This window comes from Hemitrygon akajei, chromosome 7, assembly GCF_048418815.1.
Source record: "Hemitrygon akajei chromosome 7, sHemAka1.3, whole genome shotgun sequence".
Taxonomy (NCBI): Eukaryota; Metazoa; Chordata; class Chondrichthyes; order Myliobatiformes; family Dasyatidae; genus Hemitrygon; species Hemitrygon akajei.
In genome coordinates this window covers 112,911,090-112,936,290 of record NC_133130.1, presented here as the reverse complement: position 1 = coordinate 112,936,290, position 25,201 = coordinate 112,911,090, and the positions used below count along the sequence as shown (strand labels likewise).

Sequence of the window (25,201 nt, the reverse complement as noted above, 5' to 3'; positions counted from 1 at the left end):
GAAGTTTCTGGAACACTGACCTTCATCAGTTAGGACAAAGAGTATTGAAATTAGGATGTTGCAGATCTTCTTGATGTTGGTGAGGCTAAATTTGGAACACTGTGCTCAGTTTTAATCACCCTACTATAGGAAAGTTGTCATTAATCTAGAAAGAGATTTAGAGGAATGTTACCAGGACAGGAAGGACTGAGTTAGGGAGAGAAGTCGAGCAGGATAGGACTTTATTCATTATAGCGCAGGCAGATGAGGGGAGGTATTACAGACATGGATAAAGTCATGAGGGGCATAGATAGGGTGCATGCAGACAGATCTTCCCTGGGAAAAGGGAATGGGGAACTAGACTGTACTTGTAAAGGGAGAGATTTAATAGGAGCCTGAAGGGCAAATTTTTCACCCAGGGTGGTCCATAATATGGAATGATCTGCCAAAGGAAGTGACTGGGACATTATATTAATGACAACTAAAGGGACACCGTGCCTGGATAGAAACGGTTTCGAGGGACATGGGCCTAACACGGACAAATGGCACCAGCTTACGTAGCTGTCTTGTTCACCATGAATCATTTGGATCAAAGAGCCTGTGTCCATACACCTGCACTCCGTGACTCTAATCGAGCCCATTTTCAGAATCAAGATTTTGTGTATTAAAAAAAAAACAATTTGCAGTAGCAAATACCCTACAATAACTCAGCAGATCCAAATTCTACATTGGCTATTAATACCATGCAACAAAAGCCATTCATTGTGAAAGTCTCTGTCATTACCTGCACAGCTTACAGTGTTTGTGGCATTTGCAATATCTTGGGAAGTGAAGCACCTACAAGTTAGACAGTTATTTCTCCTTCATTTTATCTTCTAGTAAGTTGCCAGAAACAGTACTCCCCCCCCCACACACACACATTAATTCACCATCCCCACCCTGAATCCCATCCAGCAGGTGCCTCAGTGTATTCACCATTTAATCAACACTGAAAACTTGACCACCGAATGAAACTTCCAACTCAACCTCATTGCTGGACAACACATTATCACAGATGTATGTATGCCTTAACTTCACCCCCCCCCCATGTTGCTAAGAAGGTATGAGACATGCAATCTTACAATAGGTAGCCATGTCAGTATTATCCAGCCACATTGACACTATGACCAAAAAAGTGCACCAGTGCCCTTGCTTCCTCAGGAGGCCAAAGAAAGTTAGAATGTCCTCTCTGATCTTCAGCAATTTTTATCAATGCGTCTCAATATCACCAAGACCAAGGAGATGGTGGTGGACTTTAGGAGATCTAGGCCTCATATGGAGCCAGTGATCATTAATGGAGAATGTGTGGAGCAGGTTAAGACCTACAAGTATCTGGGAGTACAGTTAGACGAGAAGCTAGACTGGACTGCCAACACAGATGCCTTGTGCAGGAAGGCACAGAGTCGACTGTACTTCCTAAGAAGGTTGGCGTCATTCAATGTCTGTAGTGAGATGCTGAAGATGTTCTATAGGTCAGTTGTGGAGAGCGCCCTCTTCTTTGTGGTGGCGTGTTGGGGAGGAAGCATTAAGAAGAGGGACGCCTCACGTCTTAATAAGCTGGTAAGGAAGGCGGGCTCTGTCGTGGGCAAGGTACTGGAGAGTTTAACATCGGTAGCTGAGCGAAGGGCGCTGAGTAGGCTACGGTCAATTATGGATAACTCTGAACATCCTCTACATAGCACCATCCAGAGACAGAGAAGCAGTTTCAGCGACAGGTTACTATCGATGCAATGCTCCTCAGACAGGATGAAGAGGTCAATACTCCCCAATGCCATTAGGCTTTACAATTCTACCACCAGGACTTAAGAACTTTTTAAAAGCTATTATTAATGCTTTTTGAGATAGTGATTTAGATGCATATCATATTTTTTTTACTGAGTTAAGTATTGTATGTAATTAGTTTTGCTACAACAAGTGTATGGGACATTGGAAAAAAGTTGAATTTCCCCATGGGGATGAATAAAGTATCTATCTATCTATCTATCTATGATAAAGATCCTATTGAGATATATCACAACTCTGTATGGCAACTGCAAGAAACTGCAGAGAATTGTGGACACAGCTCAGCACATTACAGAAGCTGGCTTCCTCTCCATAGACTCTGTCTACACTTCACATTGTCTAGGTAAAACAGTCAACATAATCAAAGACCCTACCCACCCTGGACATCCTCTCTTCTACCTCCTCCCACCTGGGCAGAAGATACAAAAACCTGAAACCAGCAGGCTCAAGGACAGCTTCTATTCCACTCTTATAAGACTATTGAACCATTTCCTGAAAGTTCAAAGTAAATTTATTATCAAAGTACATACAGCATATGCCACCATATAGAACCCTGTGATTCCTGTCAATACAAGAAACACAGTGGAATCATGAAAGACCACACCCAACGGGACAGGCAACTACCGATGTGCCAAAACAGTAAACTACGTAAACACAAAACAAGAGAAAAAAAAGAAATAATAATACTAATGCTAAGAATAATAACTAAGCAAAAATGTCAACAACATGAGATGAAAAGTCCTTGAAAGTGAGACCAGTTCATGAGGAGCAGTTCAGAGATGGGAGGAGAGAAGTTGGCTTAAGTTATCCTCTCTGATTCAAAAACCTAGTGATTGAAGGATAATAACTGTTCCTGAACTTGGTGGTGCGAGTCTTGTTGCTCCCGTACCACCTTCCTGATGGCAGCAGTGAGAAGTGGTGGGGCGGTGTGGGTCTCAGATGATGGATGTGCATTCCTGGACAACATTCCATGTAGACATACTCAATGGTAGGGAGGGCTTTATCTGTGATGGACTGGGCCGTATCCACTACATTTTGTGTGTTTTTCATACAAGGGCATTAGTGTTTCCATACCAGGACGTGACGCAACCAGTCAATATACTCTCCATCACACATCTATAGAAGCTTGTCAATGTTTTGGATAACGTGCCGAATCTATGCAAACTTCTAAGAAAGTATTGGCGCTGACGTACTTTCCTCATAGTGACACTTAGATGCTGGATCCAGGATTCTCTGAAATGATAACACCGAGGAGTTTAAAGTTTCCGACCCTCTCGCTGACGTTGAGTAAGAGGTTATTGTTGTGGCACCACTCAGGCTGATCTTCCATCTCTCTTCTGTATGCTGATTCGTCACAGCCTTTGATTCAGTCAACAGCAATGGTGTCATTGGCAAACTTAGATGTGGCATTGGGGCTGTGTTTAGCCACACAGTCATAAGTGTAAAGTGAATAGAGCAGGGGGCTAAGCACACAGCCCCGTGGTGTACCTGCACTGATGGAGATTGTGGAGGAGGTTGTTACATTTTGTAACTTGAAAACATTAAATTCATTCAAATGAAGATACAGAGTCCAAAATCTGGGTGTAATTTTGTCTTTACTTTCAGGGAGGCACAGACACGTCTCATGGTTATGTGGTAATGTCTGCAATTAACGTATTTTTTAAATTTAACCTGTAATTAATTATTTAAATGAACGGAAAATCTTAATCAACCTATATATATAAAATGACTCAAATATTATTGAAATATCAAATACACAACACTCCTCCCTGCTTTGCTATAAGCTCCAGCTCAATAAAGAATGCATTTCAATTATACACACTGTATAATATATAACACAACTACTATATACATACATCCACAGCATAGTAAATTTTACGCTGTTCCATTCAGGCCTAAAGATTTAATTGCTGTGGAGAATATCTTACTCTTGTGAAATAATGGCTTTCCTGACGAGAGGGATCACTCTGCTTGGCTGGTGAGACTTGTGGCTGTGGAAACTGGGTTCTGGGGTCTCCTCCATGCTGGTTGTAGGAGTTGATTCTGCGACTGTAGGAAGTCGTTCTGACAGGTCTGGGTACCTTGCTTGTCCTTTTCTCTCTCAATCTACTTTGATCCCTTTCTTTTTCTTTCTTATGCTCCTTCGCTCTTTAACACTTGCCCTTTTCTCGTTCACATTCTTTCCCTCCATCTCTTCCCTCTGCGGTCCATCCAATTTTGTCTGACCAACATGCTCTTTGTACGTGTCCTACATTGTTGCATTTTCAGCAAGTTTCACCTTTTAATCTGCATTTTTCAATAAGTTCCAATATGTACATCTAATGTCAGAGAAATGTGTACAATATACACCCTGAAACTCTGATGTATGTGACCTGTTGCCATAACAGTAACACAATCTGTTTGTTCAGGCTGGTCCCTGTATAGGCAATGCAATCTTGTTCACGCTAACTTTCACTGCTGACTGCTGTGGTGTCCATTGAAACAGCAATTTCCACTGCTCATTGGAATGTAAGTTATGCTTTAGCTAAGAGCCATTTTTCAATGCTTTATTTTAAGATTCCACAAACTAAACAATCTCTGAATGTATCATTAAACCCATTACCAAACTGACCAAGCTCAGACAATTGCTTCAATTCAGCCACGTATGCTGAAATGTACTCACCTTCTTTTTGAATCTACTTATAAAACCTTCTACAATCAACAATGGCTTTGGTTCTAAGTGTTCCTGCATCACGTTTACAACAGCAGCAAAGCTGATTTATGATGGTTTAGTTGGAGCTGCTAAACTTCAAAGGAAACTACCCGTAGATGTCGGATTATAAGCCGCTACTTTTTCCCCACATTTTGAACAGCTTTGAACTCTGCGGCCTTTAATACGGTGCGGCTAATGCATGATTTTTTTCATGCCGCCAAAAACATTTTGCCTCGTAACAGTAGACCAATAAAATTGATGAGTAGTTCACAGAGGTCCAATGAAATTGTACGATAAATCAAGCGCACTTTCACAATTAAATTATTGTAAATCAGTCATTTGTACTCACCCTCATCAACATGGAAAACACTCGAAGAAAAGCATTGTGCTGCCTTTATGGCAGTTATTTAGTTTATAATATTTTCGCTTAGTAATTCATTTTCTAGTTAAAGTTAGAAGTGTTTTAACTATATTTGTTTTCTGTACTACATCACGGGATGCTATGACGTCACACCCGGTTTCGCCGCGTCTTGTGGGAAAAATGCCAGTTTGCGATAAACGGGAAGGAGGGGGGGAGCGGCATTACGCGAGCAGCATTGGATCTGAGCGAACGCTGCTTTTAAGTTAAAGGCGATCAATAACTTTTCCTGGTAGGCTGCAGTATATATATTTTTTACCAGTCGTTAGGAGATATTGGAATGTTGTTCAGTAAAAAAGTATACGCAACGTATATTTAAAAGTAGCCGCGTTACAGGCACGGTTCGAAAAAAAGCATTTGCAATATGTATTTGTTTATGTTACCATATGGATTTAATTAAAAGTTAAAAAATCCTCACGTGTAATATCTTTCTGTGTAAATATCTCATATTACAACGTGGGACACCTGCGGCCGAAAATCCGGTGCGGCCTAAAATCCGGTGCGGCCTAAAATCTGGTGCGGCCTGTACAAGTAAAAAATTGATTTTCTTTCTAAAATTAGAGCCAGCGGCTTTTAATCAGGTGCGCTCTGTAGTCCGGAATCTACGGTATATGCATTTAAACCCAATGCACTCGCTTCTCATTGGCTATTTCATTTGCTTCAAAATACTGTTCCAGTAGCTCAGTATACATGAGCCACTTATCCATTGTGTAATCAAACTCGTCAATCTTTCTGATGTAGCCAGCCATTTCTGATCTTTTTATGATAATTATCATCTGGTACTCTCTCTCTATGAACCCATGAATTCCTCCGTTTACAGCCTTTTAAAAAAAAAGGTCGCATCTTCCCTTGCAAAGAGCATGTGCTGGTTGCTTTGATTTTAAACTCGAGCCTCCCTCCATTGGCTGGACTGTTGCATTTAAATTCGAATGTTCCTTGCTGCATTTTATTTAATTGGAATGTCTGGCTGCATTTTAACAGGTTGGTAAACGTCTTGAGTTCGTTTTAAAAATACACCGTTGACAATGTTGTGTTTTGCAATTTCAAAACATTAAATTAATTCAAATGAAGATGCAGAGTCTGAAATGCAGCTGTATCTTCATCTTTACTTTCAGCGAGGCGCACACGTATCACGTGGTAGTAATTAATGTATTATTACATATAATCCATAATTAATTACTTAAACAAACGGGAAAGCTTAATCAACCATATATACACAAGATTACTCAAATATGATTGAAATATCAGAATCACAACATAGATGTTGTTGCCAATCCAAACAGATAGAGATCTGCAAGTGAAGAAATCGAGGATCCAGTTGCACAAGGGGATGTCGAAGCTTATTGATTAGTTTTGAGGGGATGATAGTATTGAATGAAGAATATGCATCTTTGCTGCCCAGGTGTTCCAGGACTGAGTGAACCACCATTGAAATGGCATCTGCAGTTGACCTATTGTGATAGTAGGCAAATTGGATCCAAGTCGCTTGTCATGCAGGTGTATATATCTTTCATCTCCAGCCTTTCAAAGCACTTTGTAACAGTGGATGCAAGTGCTATTGGATGATAGTCACTGAGGCAGGTTACCATGTTCTTCTTGAAGCAGGTAGGTACCTGAGACTGCTAAATCAAGAGGTTAAAGATTTCGGTGAACACTCCAGCCAGTTGTTCAACACAAATCTTTAGTACCTGGTCAGGTATCCCTTCTGGACCAGATGCCTTCCATAGATTCACCCTCCTGGAGGATGTTCTCACGTCAGCCTCAGAGACTGAAATCAGAGGGTCATCAGGGGCTGTGGGAGTTTCTGAAGGTGCCTCCATGTTTTGATGGTCAAAGTGAGCATAGAAGACATTGATCTCATCTGAGAGTGAATCCTGATTGTCACCTATGTCGTTTAGTTTCACTTCGTATGAGGTGATAGCATTCAAACCCTGCCATAACTATCGAGCATCCTTCAGTGATTCAAGTCTAGTCTGGAATTGCCACTTCACACGTGAGATGGCTTTCCGGAGATCGTACCTGGACCTCTTGTATTTAACTTGGTCACCAGACTTGAGTGCATCTGATCTGGCCCTCAGCAGATTAAGGATCTCATGGTTCCTCCAGTCATGGTTTCTGGTTGGGGAAGGCTCTGAATGATTTCATGGGGACACACTCATCTATGACTGTTCTTCCAAAGTTCTCGACAACCATTGTGTATTTGTTCAGATACTCTGATGAGACCTTGAACGCGGCCCAGTGTGCTGTCATAAATCAATCACTTTTTATGTGACCTGTACAAAAAGGACGGGTTGCACTTGAATCCAAGGGGGACCAATATCCTGGCAGGAAGGTTTGCTAAGGCTATTGGGGAGAGTTTAAACTAGAATTGCTGGGGGGTGGGAACCAAACTGAAGTGACGAAGGAAAGCGAGGTTGGCTCACAAATAGAGAAGGTTTGGAGACAGTGTGAAAGGGAGGATAGGCAGGTGATGGAGAAGGGACGTGCTCAGTCCGATGGTTTGAGATGTGTCTATTTTAATGCGAGGAGTATTATGAACAAAGCGGATGAGCTTAGAGTGTGGATTAGCACTTGGAGCTATGTTGTTGTGGCCATTACAGAGACTTGGATGGTGCAGGGGCAGAAATGGCTACTTCAAGTGCCAGGCTTTAGATGTTTCAGAAAGTGCAGGGAGAGAAGAGGTGGCACTGTTGATCAGGGATAGTGTCATGGCTGCAAAAAAGGAGGAAGTCATGGAGGGATTGTCTACGGAGTTTCTGTGGGTGGAAGTTAGGAATAGGAAGAGGTCAATAAATCTACTGTGTGTTTTTTATAGACCACCCAATAGTAACAGGGACATCGAAGAACAGATAGGGAGACAAATTATGGAAAAGAGTAATAATAACAGGGTTGCTGTGGTGGGAATTTTAATTTCCCAAATATTGATTAGCATCTCCCTAGACTGAGGGGTTTAGATGGGGTGGAGTTTGTTGACACAATATGTAGATAAGTCTACAAGAGGAGAGGCTGTACTTGATCTGGTATTGGGAAATGAACCTGGTCAGGTGTCAGGTCTCTCACTGGGAGACCATTTTGGAGATAGTGATCCCAATTCTATCTCCTTTACCATAGCATTAGGGAGGGAGAGGAACAGACAAATTAGGGACACATTTAATTGGAGTGAGGGGAACTATGAGGCTATCAGGCAGGAACTTGGAAGCATAAATTGAAAACAGATGTTCTCAGGGAAACTTATGGAAGAAATGTGGAAAAGTTCAGGACATATTTGCATGAGGTTCTGAGTAGGTACGTTCCAATGAGACATGGAAAGGATGATAGGGTACAAGATCCGTGGTGTACAAAGGCTGTTGTTAATCTAGTCAAAAAGAAAAGAAGAGCTTACGAAAGGTTCAAAAAACTAGGTAATGATATGAATCTAAAAGATTATAAAGTTAGCAGGAAGGAGCTTAAGAATGAAATTAGGAGAGCCAGAAGGGGCCATGAGAAGGCCTTGGTCGACAGGATTAAGGAAAACCCCAAGGCATTCTACAAGTACGTGAAGAGTAAGAGAATAAGACGTGAGAGAATAGGACCTAGCAAGTGTGACAATGGAAAAGTGTGTAAGGAACCGGAGGAGATAGCAGAGATACTTATTGAAAACTTTGCTTCAGTATTCACTATGGAAAAGGATCTTGGCGATTGTAGGGATGACTTGCAGTGGACTGAAAAGCTTAAGAATGTATATATTAAGAAAGAGGATGTGTTGGAGCTTTTGGAAAGCAATCAAGTTGGATAAATCACTGGGACTGGATGGGATGTACCCCAGGCTACTGTGGGAAGCGAGGGAGGAGATTGCTGAGCCTCTGGCAATGATCTTTGCAACATCAATGAGGATGGGAGAGATTCCCGAGGATTGGAGAGTTGCAAATGTTGTTCCCTTATTCAAGAAAGGGAGTAGAGATAGCCCAGGAAATTATAGGCCAGTGAGCCTTACTTCAATGGTTGGTAAGTTGATGGAAAAGATCCTGAGAGGCAGGATTTATGAACATTTGGAGAGGCATAATATGATTAGGAATAATCAGCATGGCTTTGTCAAGGCAAGTCATGCCTTACAAGCCTGATTGAATTATTTAAGGATGTGACTAAACACATTGATGAAGGTAGAGCCGTCGATGTAGTGTATATGGATTTCAGTAAGGCATTTGATGAGGTACCCCATGCAAGGCTTATTGAGAAAGTAAGGAGACATGGGATCCAAGGGGACATTGCTTTGTGGTTCCAGAACTGGCTTGCTCACAGAAGGCAAAGAGTAGTTGTAACACAAAAATACAACTGCAGATGCTGTGGATCAAAGAATACGTACACAACGCTGGAAGAACTCAGCAGGCCAGGCAGCATCCGTGAGAAAAGAGTAGCCAATGTTGAATGTTCTTCCAGCATTGTGTACGTATTCTAAAGAGTGGTTGTAGATGGGTCATATTCTGCATGGAGGTCGGTAACCAGTGGAGTGCCTCAGGGATCTGTTCTGGGACCCCTGCTCTTCGTGCTTTTTATAAATGACCTGGATGAGGAAGTGAAGGGGTGGGTTAGTAAATTTGCTGATGACACAAAGGTTGGGTGTGTTGTGGATAGTGTGGAGGGCTGTCAGAGGTTACAACGGGACATTGATAGGATGCAAAACTGGGCTAAGAAGTGGCAGATGGAGTTCAACCCAGATAAGTCTGAGGTGGTTGATTTTGGTAGGTCAAATATGATGGCAGAATATAGTATTAATGGTAAGACTCTTGGCAGTGTGGAGGATCAGAGGGATCTTGGGGTCCGAGTCCATAGGACGCTCAAAGCTGCTATGCAGGTTGACTCTGTGGTTAAGAAGACATACGGTACATTGGCCTTCATCAATCATGGGATTGAGTTTGAGAGCCGAGAAATAATGTTGCATCTATATAGGACCCTGGTCAGACCCTGCTTGGAGTACTGTGTTCAATTCTGTTCACCTCACTATAGGAAAGACGTGGAAACCATAGAAAGGGTGCAGAGGAGAGCTACAAGGATGTTGCCTGGATTGGGGAACATGCCTTATGAGAATAGATTGAGTGAACTCGGCCTTTTCTCCTTGGAGCGACGGAGGATGAGAGCTGACCTGATAGAGGTGTACAAGATAATGAGAGGCATTGATCATGTGGATAGTCAGAGGCTTTTTCCCAGGGCTGAATTGGCTAGTACGAAAGGGCATAGTTTTAAGGTGCTTAGAAGTAAGTACAGAGAAGATGTCAGGGTAAGTTTTTTACGCAGAGAGTGGTGAGTGCATGGAATGGGCTGCCGGCAATGGTGGTGGAGGCTGCAGTGTGAATTCTATCATATTAAGATCACAGGTTCTTAAGTGTTCCTTTACCTTAAGCTCCCTAATCAAATCTGGTTTATTGGAATAAGCTGCCAATGATGCTGGTGGAAGCGGATACGATAGGGTCTTTCAAGAGACTCCTGGATGGCTACATGGAGCTTAGAAAAAGAGAGGGCTATGGGTAAAGCCTGGGTAGTTCTAAGGTAGGGGCACGTTCGGTACAGTTTTTTGGGCCGAAGGGCGTGTATTGTGCTGTATGTTTTCTATATTTCTATGTTTCTATCTGCTCCTCTGCCTCCCGCAACCACCCTTTCGTTGTCCTTATCTTTGGACTTAGTTCTGTAAAAAGACAGCAACACACCATGTGACTCACCAGTGCCATCTTGGCCCTAGTAGGATCAGATGAACTCTTGGCTTCACTATCGATCTCACTATGACCTAGCACCCTATCGTCTATGTGCACTGCATTTCCTCTGCAACCCTAACACTTCATTCTGCACTCTGCTCTAGTTTTACCTCTAGACTGGACTGCCAACACAGATGCCTTGTGCAGGAAGGCACAGAGTCGACTGTACTTCCTTAAAAGGTTGGCGTCATTCAATGTTTGTAGTGAGGTGCTGAAGATGTTCTATAGGTCAGTTGTGGAGAGCGCCCTCTTCTTTGTGGTGGCATGTTGGGGAGGCAGCATTAAGAAGAGGGACGCCTCACGTCTTAATAAGCTGGTAAGGAAGGCGGGCTCTGTCGTGGGCAAAGTACTGGAGAGTATAACATCGGTAGCTGAGCGAAGGGCACTGAGTAGGCTACGGTCAATTATGGAAAACCCTGAACATCCTCTACATAGCACCATCCAGAGACAGAGAAGCAGTTTCAGCGACAGGTTACTATCGATGCAATGCTCCTCAGACAGGATGAAGAGGTCAATACTCCCCAATGCCATTAGGCTTTACAATTCAACCGCCAGGAGTAAGATATGTTAAAGTGCCGGGGTTGATTGTATTTAATGTATTTAAGTAAACTACTTAAGAACTTTTTAAAAGCTATTATTAATGCTTTTTGAGAGAGTGATTTAGATGCATATCACATTTTTACTGAGTTAAGTATTGTATGTAATTAGTTTTGCTACAACAAGTGTATGGGACATTGGAAAAAATGTTGAATTTCCCCATGGGGATGAATAAAGTATCTATCTATCTATCTACTACCTCAACCAACGATTGCAATGAATCGATCAGTACGAACAGTATGCCAATTACTGTGTATTCAATTGTAAATGTGACATTAATAAACCAATTTATAAATTTATCAACTTAATTAAACAAAAGAAATGATGGCTAACAAGTTTTCTGTGTTGTGTTTATATTCAAGGAAGGTCAGCCATTACAGAAAGAATTTGTGAAAGTTGCAGTCCTCTTTCGTTTCCTCTTCTCCTCCCTCTTCCACATTCCCCTCGTCCTCTGGCAAATGGTGGCTCAAATTTGTTTTAAAATGGAAGATTTATTCAAAGCAAAGCATTGCCGATACGGACAGAGCCAGAGAACGCTGTAGTACTGAGAGACACACGAGAGTTGGGCTGTACCTCAGCGTGGTGGTCAGCACAACTCTTTACGGTACCAGCAACCCAGGTCCGATTCCCGCCACCGTCCCTAAGGACGGTGTTCTCCCCGCGACCGTGTGGGTTTCCTCCGGGTGCCCCGGTTTCCTCCCACAATCTGAAGATGTGCTGGTTAGTAGGTTAATTGTCCATTGTAAATTGTCCTATGATTAGGCTCGGTTAAATTGGGGGATGCTGGGTGGTGCCCCCGCCCCCAAAGGGCCTGAGGGGCCTATTCCACGCTGTGTCTCAATCAAAAATAAAGCAATGAAGTACAAAAGGTTAGCATAATGACATGTTGGTATTTACCACCCCGGAAAGCTATGGAGGCAAAGATGTAGAGGTAGATAGGCTTAGGGAAATAATGGGGACCAGTCATAAAAGTAGAACTGAATCCAAAATAGGCTTAAGGGATAGCATGACCTAGTCCAGTTCCTGCTTCTTATACTCCATTGAGGCAAAGGCTTTCTCTTGTGTACAGAGGCCGACTCAGACACAAATTGCAAGGCTGCCGGAGTGGTCTGGGCAGTGAGACCATTGTTGCAGGACGCTGATGAGCTGTGCTTACCGTGACACACCATAGAGCTCACCATGTAAGTATGTGCACGTCTGAAGCTGCACCATCTATATGGGACTGGCGTGGGTGGGCATCCTGGTTGGCATGCACCAGATGGCCCGATGGGCCTGCTTGTAAGCTGTGTGACTCTATGGTGTGTGCAGACGGTCACCATTCGCGTCCTTTGCCCTCCGGCTCCACCTATGGTTCTGAGAAGGAATAGCAGAGATCATTCTTGAATGATGGAATCAACTCACACAGAGGATGCTGGAGCTTGCGAGAAACAGAGTTAACACTTTGATCATTCATTAACTCTGTTCCCTTCTGCAAGTGCTGTCTAATCTACTGTATATCCCTGGCAACTTCTCTTTCTATTTTAGATTTGCTGCTTTCACAGTTTTCTAGAGTAACGCGCACAAAGTTCTGGAGGAACTCTGTGCGGCAGGCAGCATCTATGGAGGGGATTAACGCTGACGTTTTAGGCCGAGACCTTTCATCAGAACTGCCAGAAACATTGATAATTTATCACCCTCTATCAATGATGCCTGACCTGATGAGTTCCAGCATCAGTTCTGGATTTCCAGCATTCCCACAACAGGTAGTGAGGACTGCTGAAAGCATCATCAGGATCTCGGTCCCAACCCCCCGTTCAGGCTAATATCCAAAGCACTGCATGCACAGTGCCTTCATCATTGTCAATGACCCCTCCCATCCTTCCCACAATCACCTCGACCTCCTGCCGTCAGGCCGAAAGTATCGCAGTACAAGAACCAGATCTGTCAGGCTGGGTAACAAGATGCTTCCCCTCGGCTGTTAGACTCCCTAGCACCCTGCTACCACTCAGCACACACGTACATCCTGCCGTCACACACACAGACACACTCCCAACCTGCACTGGTCACTTCTCATCTTTTATTTCTGCTGTGCCACATATTTATACCACCGCTCGTTTTTAAATAATAGTGTCAGTGACATTATACTGTCTCACACAATCGTGCACCTCACACTTTATGTCAACCTGTCAATCCTCAGGCCGGGTCGCTCAGGGACTTGTGATAATGTGACTTTGTGACTGTACATCTTGGATTGTAAATATGTGTGCTCTGTGTGACTGTGCACTCAGTGGCCACTGTATTAGGTGCGTACTTGCTCGTTAATGCAGGTATCTAATCAGCCAATCATCTGGCAGCAACTCGATGCAAAAAAAACTGTTGGCACAGTCAAAAGGTTCAGTTGTTCAGACCAAACATCCGAATGGGGAAGAGATGTGACCTAAGTGGCTGTGATAGTTGGTGGCAGACGACGAGCTGGTCTGAGTATCTCAGAAACTACTGATCTTCTGGAGTTTTCATGCAAAATAATTTCGAGAGACTGGTGCAAAAAAACAAAACAACAACATCCAGTAAGCAGAAGTTCTGTGGGTAAAATCTCCTTGTTAGTGAGAGAGGACAGAGGAGAACAGCCAGACTGGTTCAATCTGGCAGGAAGGTGACAGTAACTCACGTTACAGCGGTGGTGCGCAGAAGGACATCTCTGATTATACGATACATCAAACCTTGAAGTGCACGGGCAACAGCAGCAGAAGACCAGAGCAAACATCAATGCCCACTGTATTAGGTTACAGGAGGTACCTGATGGGGTGACCCACTGTATTAGGTTACAGGGGGTACCTGATGGGGTGACCCACAGTATTAGGTTACAGGGGGTACCTGATGGGGTGACCCACTGTATTAGGTTACAGGGGGTACCTGATGGGGTGGCCCACTGTATTAGGTTACAGGGGGTACCTGATGGGGTGACCCACTGTATTAGGTTACAGGGGGAACCTGATGGGGTGACCCACTGTATTAGGTTACAGGGGGAACCTGATGGGGTGACCCACTGTATTAGGTTACAGGAGGTACCTGATGGGGTGGACACTGTATTAGGTTACAGGAGGTACCTGATGGGCTGACCCACTGTATTAGGTTACAGGGGGTACCTGATGGGGTGACCCACTGTATTAGGTTACAGGAGGTACCTGATGGGGTGACCCACTGTATTAGGTTACAGGAGGTACCTGATGGGGTGACCCACTGTATTAGGTTACAGGAGGTACCTGATGGGCTGGACACTGTATTAGGTTACAGGAGGTACCTGATGGGCTGACCCACTGTATTAGGTTACAGGGGGTACCTGATGGGGTGACCCACTGTATTAGGTTACAGGAGGTACCTGATGGGGTGACCCACTGTATTAGGTTACAGGGGGTACCTGATGGGGTGACCCACTGTATTAGGTTACAGGGGGTACCTGATGGGGTGACCCACTGTATTAGGTTACAGGGGGTACCTGATGGGGTGACCCACTGTATTAGGTTACAGGGGGAACCTGATGGGGTGACCCACTGTATTAGGTTACAGGGGGTACCTGATGGGGTGACCCACTGTATTAGGTTACAGGGGGTACCTGATGGGGTGACCCACAGTATTAGGTTACAGGGGGTACCTGATGGGGTGGACACTGTATTAGGTTACAGGGGGAACCTGATGGGGTGACCCACTGTATTAGGTTACAGGGGGTACCTGATGGGGTGACCCACTGTATTAGGTTACAGGGGGTACCTGATGGGGTGACCCACTGTATTAGGTTACAGGGGGAACCTGATGGGGTGACCCACTGTATTAGGTTACAGGGGGTACCTGATGGGGTGGACACTGTATTAGGTTACAGGGGGTACCTGATGGGGTGGACACTGTATTAGGTTACAGGGGGTACCTGATGGGGTGGACACTGTATTAGGTTACAGGAGGTACCTGATGGGGTGGACACTGTATTAGGTTACAGGGGGTACCTGATGGGGTGACCCACTGTATTAGGTTACAGGAGGTACCTGATGGGCTGACTCACTGTATTAGGTTACAGGGGGTACCTGATGGGGTGGACACTGTATTAGGTTACAGGGGGTACCTGATGGGGTGGACACTGTATTAGGTTACAGGGGGTACCTGATGGGGTGGACACTGTATTAGGTTACAGGGGGTACCTGATGGGGTGGACACTGTATTAGGTTACAGGAGGTACCTGATGGGGTGGACACTGTATTAGGTTACAGGGGGTACCTGATGGGGTGGACACTGTATTAGGTTACAGGGGGTACCTGATGGGTTGTCCCACTGTGTGCATATACTGCGTTTTGCACTTTGGCCCCAGCGGAATGATGTTTAGTTTAGCTGTGTTCATGTGTATGGTTGAACGGCAACAGTTTTGAAATTGATCAGCAGAATCTCTTGTGTTTATGACTCAGGATTTTCTTGTGCTTTTCGTTAAGCATCTGAGCTGCCCAGCAGAGGAAGAGGAACTCTGACAGAGGCTAAATTAATGAATGGAGCGCTTTGATGCATTTATTTTACTCAACCGAACATCATTTAGGTGAGGTAGTGCAGAAAACCCTGCGCCAAAGTTCCTTCATTTTCCTCTGGAATTTCCCAGTCATTTTGTAATGAGGCTGCAGTGGCTGCAGGTGAGCCAGGTTTATCTGTGTGAAGCTTCGTAAGCACAGACAGGGGAGAAGGCAGCTGGGCGTAGAGTACACAGCTCAGAGGTCTTCAACACTTAAATAGTACGGAGATTTCATGTGTCCTCTAGGACGCAAACCAATTGTGAATGCCAGAAATAAAGACTGTTTTCAGACAGGACTGCATCTGTCAAAGGAGACAACGACCTTTCATCGGAATTGCAGAAAGCGGCAGACTTGGCAGGGTTCGAGCCGAAAGGCAAAACAGCCATCAGTTGTGGCAGGGCTTACATGCGTAACAAAGTCAGGAAGCGTCATCGACAATAGTTCATCCCTTCCTGATGAGCTTAACGCTTTCAATGCAAGTTTTGCCCCGGAGCAAACTGGGGAGTGACAGCCTGCGATGCGCCTGAACCTACAGACCAGCCTGCCAGAGAGTCAAGCAACTGGCTCAATGGAGTTTCTGGCTGTGTCCTTAGATCCTGTATTTGCAAACATATTTAACATCTCCCTGCTTCAGTTTGAGGTTCCCATCTGCTTTAAGAAAATCACTGTCATCCCCGTACCCAAGAAAAACAAGGCAGTACACCTTCACGACTACCAGCTGGTGTCACTGACATGCTTCCGGAGGCTGCTCATAGGATACATTATCTCCACCCCCACTGACAACATTGACCCACTGCTGTAACAGGATGCCATCTCCTTTGCCCTACTCGCATCGCTGAAGCACTAGGGCTGTAAAGACACCAATGGTAGGCTTAAACACAAGAGATTCTGCAGATGTCGGAAATTCAAAGCCAAGCACACAAACTCAGCAGGTCCGGCTGCACCTACGAAGAGGAATAAAGAATCGGTGCTTCAGAGTGAAACTCCTATGTTAGACTATTGCTTAATGACTACAGCTCTGCCTTCAAAACCAGAGGAGGAAACCTATAAACCTTACCATCCGGTCTATTTCCAACTCCAGATCCTTGCAGTTCGCTCTGAAAAGGCTTCGCTCAGTTTACCACCACCTTCTCAAGGACAAACAGGGACAGGCAATTAATGCTGGGCCTTCTGGTGATGCCCACATCTCAAAAAAAAAAAAGAAAAGCTTCCTCTAGTCCTTCAAGCAAGTTGCCCTGGCCTTCTGGCCCTCTCCTGTTGCTCCTAGAATTTGGAGGCCCTACCACTCCATACCTAAAGCAGAGAGAAAGGGCAAACCTGTGCTCAGAGCTCACACCAACTTTGCACTCTTCTGCCTGTTCAGAGGAAATGCCTTTGACACCAACCGATTCCTCAACCAAGTTGCTTATTCCTTTGGAAAGCCCGAGATTTGGATGTGCCCCTGTCATTAATACAATTCCCCTTTGTGCAACCAACTATGAGTGCTAATGACAAGATTCACTCACATAGGTTTAGCTTCCCATTCAACCTTGTACTGCGATTACGTCAAGTCAAGTCACTTTTTAATTGTCATTTCGACCATAACTGCTGGTACAGTACACAGTAAAAACAAGACAACGTTTTTCAGGACCATGGTGCTACATGAAACAACACAAAACTCCCCTGAACTACATGTTCAATGCATCAGCTGCCCACCAAAGTCCACATTATGTTCCACGACCAGTAATCTCAGAGTTCTCTTGCACGGTGGTTGCTTCAGCAACAGGTGTCACTATGCTTCACGTTTGTGCCTGGACATAGAGACTGTGAGTGGAAGGTGTGCGGAGGGTGTGAAGTTCTTTTTATGGACATCAGACCTCCATTACCATTTGAATACACACTCCGTGGCCACTTTATTAGATACATCTTTACACCTGCACATTAATGCAAATATCTAATCAGCCAATCGCGTGGCAGCAACTCATACATAAAAGCATGCAGACATGGTCAAGAGGTTCAGATCAGACATCGGAATGGGGAAGAGATGTGATCTAAGTGACTTTGACTGTGGAATGATTGTTGGTGCCAGGTGGGGTGATTGAAGTATCCCAAAAATTGCTGATCTCCTGGGATTTTCACACACAACAGTCTGTAGAGTTTACAGAGAATGGTGTGTAAAATATTTTTTTAAAAGCATCCAGTGAGCAGCAGTTCTGTGGGTGAAAACGCCTTGTTAATGAGAGAGGTCGGAGGAGAATGGCCAGACTGGTTCAAGTTGACAGGGAGGCGACAGTAACTCTAATAATCATGTACAGGTGTGCAGAAAGCATCTCTGAATGCACAACATCTGAAGAGGATGGACCATAGCAGAAGATCATGATCACACACTCAGCAGCCACTTTATAAAGAACCACTAAGGGTAGACCTAAAGAATGCAAGAGAGTAGGTGTTAAAAATGCAAAATAATGAAGCATGCTATAAAACTTAAATTGAAATAAGTTCCAAATAGAAATGTTTACAACAAACTAGATTACAGTAATGGTGATTACTTAAAACTAATAAGCTCTTTCTTTCAATGAGTATCCATGTATAGCCTCCTCTCTTTTCAGTTCCATATCCTTGAATGAACATGAACCTATTTGAATTAAGTGCTGATTTTCTTCAAATGCACTGCAGCTAAGTTGTCTGCCATAAATCTGCACCCATATGTAAAGGTCTAATACAGTTTACATGACTTGATAGACAATTATTATTCATAACAGTATTGGTATTGGAATAGATTTATTAGCTTCACAGGGCTGAGATACAATAAAAAGCTTTGTTGAGAGTAATTTCCAGATGGATCATTTCATCGATAATTACATTGAGGCAATAAAACAGGAAACAGAATTCAGAGAGTGGTGTTACAGAGGAACTGCAGTGCAAAGTTCAAAGTAAATTTATTATTGAAGTATGTATATGCCACCACGTACACCTTCAGATTTGCTTTCTTGCGGGCATTCAGGGTAGAACAAAGAATTACAATACAATCAATGAAAAACTTCACACCAAGACTGACAGAAAGCCAAGGTGCAATGTTACGTGCCAGCAGCCATAGACCACAGACACAGATTTTAATGTTAAACAAATATATTTTCAATACCTACCCAAAATATACACAATTAAAACAATTGCTCCCCTAACCAGAAATTAACAGTGTAATGCATCTTAGCTCACAAACTGTGGAGGTCTGGAAACAGTTCCTCCCAAGTCTTGCTCAAATGGAGTCCTAGCACAGCAATCCAGAAGGTTTCGGAACAGGAACCACGGGAACAAGTACAGGCGTCTGTGGTGAAGGGTTCATAAATCCACATTAAGGTGACACAAGGTGACGATCACGGGAAATTCCAGAGGACAAGTGATCGTCCCGTAACGCACCGTATCCACACAGGGATAAGAAGGTGACAGTCACAGCAGATTCCAGAAGTCGAGTGGTTGTCACTTAAATACTTGAGTCCACACAGGGATAACAAAGTGACACCTAAGTTCCAAAATCCACATAGGGATATCACAAGGTGACGGTCACGGAATATTCCTTAACACAAGTGGTCGCCACGTAACGCACCTGATTAACAATGGATTAACAAAAAGTGGTGGCCACAGAATACTCCAGCAATCTGAGTATGGATCATACAAAGTGACTCTCACGTATCCAATATGCACTGCGTGCCGCAAATTATCACAATCTTCTGGACACGGAGAAATATTGGTAACGCCCACTGCTGTAGTGAACTCTTCAACTAACTCAACTCAACTCACTCTCTCGCTGGTAGCTTACAGTCTGTTGCATCACTTAGCTGCAGAGATTTTCAGAAACTTCCCGAATTCCACAGAAAAAGCCCACACTCGTTTGTTATATGATGCCATCCCCCACGCCCTGTCCAGGCGCACCTACACGACGCTAACGGTTAATCCAAGCAATGTTGACATGAAACAGCAAAAGAAGACAAACTGTGCAAATCAATCAATAAATAAATAGATAGATAAATAATACTGAGAACATGAACTGTTAAGCCATTGGAAGTGAGTCCATAGGCTGTGGAATCAGTTCAGAGTTGGGTTCAGGAGCCTGATGGTTGAAGGGTAATAACTGTTCCTGAACCTGGTGGTGTGGGACCTTCCCAAGGGCAAGAGTGAGGAGGAGTGGATGGGTGGGGTTCCTTGATGAGAGAGGCTGCTTTCTTGTGGCAACACCCCTTGTAGATGTGCTCATTTTGGGGAGGATTTTGCCTGTGATGGACTGGGCTGTATCCATCATTTTTCATAGACTTTTCTATTTTTGGGCATTAGTGTTTCCATACCAGGCCATGATGCAAACCAGTCAATATATTTCCCACTGTCCATCTATAGAAATTTGTCAAAGCTTTAGATGACGTGCCAAATCTGCGTGAGCCCTCTTCGCCTTGGCACTTGCATACTGCTCAGAGGAGAAAGTTCAAAGAGTAAAGTAAATTTATTATTCAAGAATGTATAAATTATACAACCTTGAGATTTGTCTGTTTACAGGCAGCCACAAAAAAAACAGAAACTCAAAAGAACTCAATTTTAAACATATGAAACAAATCAACTCCTGTCTGAGGAGTGACTTGGATCCACTCCGATATGCCTACCGTCACAAATGGTCAACAGAAGATGCCATTTCATTGGCTCTTCACTTTATCTGGGAATAACTGGACAGTGTAGATGCATACATTGACTACATTGACCAACACCCAATGTGCAGAGAGAGAAAGAAAAGACAAATTGTGCAAACAGTAAAAGCAAGACTCATCACTCAGAATGAAACTGAGCCCATAGCCCCAAAGCGCAGAGCAGCCGAAGCAGGCCCACCCGTTCAATCCCAGCTCATCACACAGCAAGGAAAGTCCTCTGGTATGATGATGCCAAGGAATTTAAAGTTACTGATCTTCTCCACCTCCAATCCCTTTAAGAGGACCGGTTCATGGACCTTTGGTTTCTTCCCATTGTAGTCAATAATCAACTCTTTGGTTTTTCTGACACTGAATAAGAGGATGTCGTTAATGTACCGTTCAACCAGATTTTCAATCTCCCTCCTATACGCTAATTTATCACCACCTCGGATTCGGCCAACAACAGTTGTGTCATTAGGAGACTCAAATATTACTGAAATGTTAAATACACAGCAACCAGCACCTTCTCAGGGGCAGTTAGGGATGGACAGTAAATGCAGTCTTCTCAGATTACAATGAAATGAGTAGATAGAAAAGTAAAAGAACGAAGACTTGTTGTCTAGCTGTACTGGTGGTGCATGTCGCAACACGTAAAGTTTTACCCTGAACACCAGTTTTTATGCAGTTGGAAGGAAAGAGGGTCAAGATTGCAGCTGGAGACATCTGAGTTTACTAGGACCAACACCAAACAGTGATGACAGTGTGCCAGGATTCACCTACATGCCACGTACCCAAAGCTCCCTTTCATCGATAATTTAAACCAGCCCTTCAGGTAACCGGCATCAAGCAACCCTGAAGCAAAGACACCCAAAGTGAACACTCTCTATGAAATAGCAATTGTCAGCATTTTGATAAACCGTACCAAGATATTTTATTATTCGTCTGCAAGCTAACATGTAAAACAAGCATTTGGAACAGAAAGTACATTTGCTAGCATTTCCTTCTTCCTTAAGTGGTATTTACAACCACAGTTTGAGGGCAAGAGCAAAAACAGGATCTTACTTCATGTCAGCTTTTCTCTGTTTTGAAGCCAAACACATTCTCAAGAATTAGAGTTGGTCTAGTTTCCTAAGTTAAAGGAAACACAGCTGTAGTTGGTATATGGGGAACAGCAATAAAATGTGACCAGAGGCTTATAAACTGCATTCCTCCCACACTTCCAACTCTCATCTATCTAGTCTGTAAGTCACAGGGGTGATGTCCGGGAGGAAGAATGGGAGGGCATGCAACTCAGATGTTGTTCGAAGCCTATGACTGCAGTACCCTCTAGTCCTCTGCAAGTTGTGTAGCTGAAGAGGAATAGCACAATGAGGAACTATACTCTCTCGGCATTCAGGGTTGTCATGGTAACCAGGTGGTTGGTGTAATGCTGTCGTAATGCCAGCTGTAAGATTGGGGGTCTGTCGGCGATCTCTCTGTAAGGAGTCTGCAGGTTTCCTCCTACGTTCTGAAGTGCGGTTAGAGTCGGTGAGTTACGGGCATGCTCTTTGGCACCGGGAGCGTGGCGAAGCCTGTGGGCCCCCGCCATTAGAGAATATTAGCTATACGGAGACTGTGGTCAAGCTTGCGTTGTTTCCTCTGTAGAGTCAGAATCTGAGGCGACCTGGAAGAAGGCTACAAAATTATGAGAGGTATAGATAATGGAGATAATCCAGGAATGGCAAGTCAAGTTTTTGAGGGCATAGGTTTAAGATAAGAAAGGGTATGTTTGAAGGAGTTTCATGAAGCAAATGTTTCATTTTTACACAAGACTAGTATTTATTTACTTGGCAAACACGAGGAAATCTGCAGATGCTGGAAATTCAAACAACAACACACACAAAATGCTGGTGGAACACAGCAGGCCAGGCAGCATCTATAGGGAGAAGCTCTGTTGACGTTTCGGGCTGAGACCCTTCCGCCAGAGAAAGCAGGATCTCCACGTGGCCACACATTTTAATTCCATGTCCCATTCCCATTCTGATATGTCTATCCATGGCCTCCTCTACTGTCAAGATGAATCCAAACTCAGGTTGGAGGAACAACACCTTATATACCGGCTGGGTAGCCTCCAACCTGATGGCATGAACATTGACTTCTCTAACTTCCGTTAATGCCCCTCCTCCCCTTCTTACCCCATCCATGATATATTTAGTTTTTTTTCCCCCTCCTTTTTTTTCTCTCTGCCCATCACTCTGCCTGTTCTCCATCTCCCTCTGGTGCTCCCCTCCTTCCTTCTTTCTCCCTAGGCCTGCCGTCCCATGATCCTTTCCCTTCTCCAGCTCTGTATCCCTTTTGCCAATCACCTTTCCAGCTCCTAGCTTCATCCCACCCCCTCCGGTCTTCTCCTATCATTTCGCATTTCCCCCTCCCCCCACTACTTTCAAATCTCTTACTATCTTTCCTTAGCTTTCCTTTGCCTCTGCTTTATAGAAATTTGCGAAAATTTAGCATGTCATCTAAAACTCCTATAGTTGCGCAGTGGAAAGTAGATTGACTGGCTGCATCATGGCATTGTATGGAATCACCAATGACTTTGAATGGAGAATCCTACAAAAAGTAGCGGATACACACAGACCATCGCAGGTAATGCCCTCCCCACCACTGAGGATATGTACAGTGAGTGCTGTTGTAGGAAAGCAACATCCATCATCAAGGACCCACACCATTCAGGACACGCTCTCTTCTTGCTGCTGGCATCAGTTAGAAGGTACAGGAGCCTTAGGACCTACACCACCTGGTTCAGGGACAGTTATCACCCTTCAACCATCAGGCTCTTGACCCAGAGGTGATAACTTCAACCAACAACACACACAAAATGCTGGTGGAACACAGCAGGCCAGGCAGCATCTATAGGGAGAAGCGCTGTCGACGTTTCGGGCCGAGACCCTTTGTCAGGACAAACCGAAAGGAAAGATAGTAAGAGATTTGAAAGTAGTGGGGGGAGGGGGAAATGCGAAATGATAGGAGAAGACCAGAGGGGGTGGGATGAAGCTAAGAGCTGGAAAGGTGATTGGCAAAAATGATACAGAGCTGGAGAAGGAAAAGGATCATGGGACAGGAGGCCTAGGGAGAAAGAAAGGGGGGGAGCACCAGAGGGAAGATGGAGAACAGGCAAACAACTAAATATGTCAGGGATGGGGTAAGAAGGGGAGGAGGGGCATTAACGGAAGTTAGAGAAGTCAATGTTCAACTTCACTCAACTTCTTCACTCACCACTACACTGAGCTGTTCTATGGACTCACTCTCAAGGACTCTTCATTTCATGTTCTTGATATTTATTGCTTACTTGTTATTATTGTGTTTAGTTTCTTTGTTCTTTTTCTACTTTGCACAGTTTGCTGTCACTTTCTGCACGTTGGTTATTTGTCCGTCCTGTGTGCGGCTTTACATTGAGTCTATTGTGCTTCTTTGTATTTACTGTGAATGCCCACAAGAAAATGAATCTTAGGATAGTATATATTGATATATAATAGATTAACTTTGAACTTCGAAGTTCATCGCCCATCCATCCAAATGCCCAACGTGCTTCCCCATCCCATTGTGATTACCCTGTCTGTCCAGTGTCGGGCAACCTGCACCAGAGTGCCCGACACCAGCAGACTATTGAACCCTTTGCACTGTGCAGGCTTCCTGACAGTTCTGTTAACCAGTGCTCCATCATTTCCCCGGCTCTGCCCCTTGCATTCAGACCGTTACCCTCAACAGATTCCCACTTACTCCACTCACCCCCATTTGGTCCCTACCTCCATTCCCCTCGTCTGAGTTGTAATCATTTAGTCATTATTTAAAACATGGTGAGGGTTCCATAGCTAACATTACTCCTAGTTTCTCATCTTCGAGATTCAAGATGGCTTATTGTCACTCTTCAGTACAGGAGTAATCCAATGCTGTATTCAAAAAACACAATAAGCACAATAAAAGAACAACAAACTCACAATAATTATAAATATTAAAGCAATCCTACAAAACACATTGCACGAATAACTGTCACACATAAACCGATCACATCTACATTAAGTGGGGCTAGGTGCCGTGATGCCAGTAGGGCTGGGGGTTTGTCGGGTGGGTTAGTGGGTGAGGTGATAAGCAGCCCGATGGCTTGGGAAAAGTAACTACTCTTGAGTCTTCTGGTCCTGCTGTGGATGCTGCTCTGATTGGAGTTCCATAAGCAGTGTGAAAGGGATCCTTTTCAATATTCCTGGCCTTTTCCCTGCACGTTTCTGTATATACGTCCTTGATGGTAGACATTGGGTAGTTTCAACCACCAGTTCTACAATCTTTCCTAACCTGTAATCTTTCTTTACCCTTTTGACGTTGCCCTCTAGTTTGGACACTTAGTTCTCAATTCACACACTTGTTGGACTTTTGTATCTTGTCACCATCCCTCATAAAGGCCGCAGTAGAGTGCACATGGAGAGGACATTTCCAGTTTTGAGAGAAACTAAGACCAGGATTAGATGGGGGTGGGGATGTTGGTCAGCCTCAGAATGCATGGATGTCCCTTTAAGACAGGAGTGAGGATGCATTTCTTTAGCCGGAAGTTGGTGAATTTGTGGAGTTCATTGTCACAGACAGCTGTGGGGGCCAGGTCATTGGGTATGTTTAAAGCAGAGGTTGACAGGTTCTTGATTAGTAAAGGTGTGAAAGGTTCAAGGGAGAAGGTGGGAGAATGGGGTTGAGAGGGGTGGTATATCAGCCGTGTTGGAATGGTGGAGCAGGCTCAATGGGCTGAATGGACTAACTCTGCTCCT

At 44.1% G+C, this 25,201-nt stretch overlaps 1 protein-coding gene across 3 annotated transcripts in view; it reads right to left on the bottom strand.

The window, feature by feature from the left end:
• The window catches only part of LOC140730813 (filamin-A-interacting protein 1-like), a 364,991-nt gene that overhangs the window by 223,732 nt on the left and 116,058 nt on the right, over positions 1 to 25,201 (bottom strand). The window lies entirely within an intron of this gene.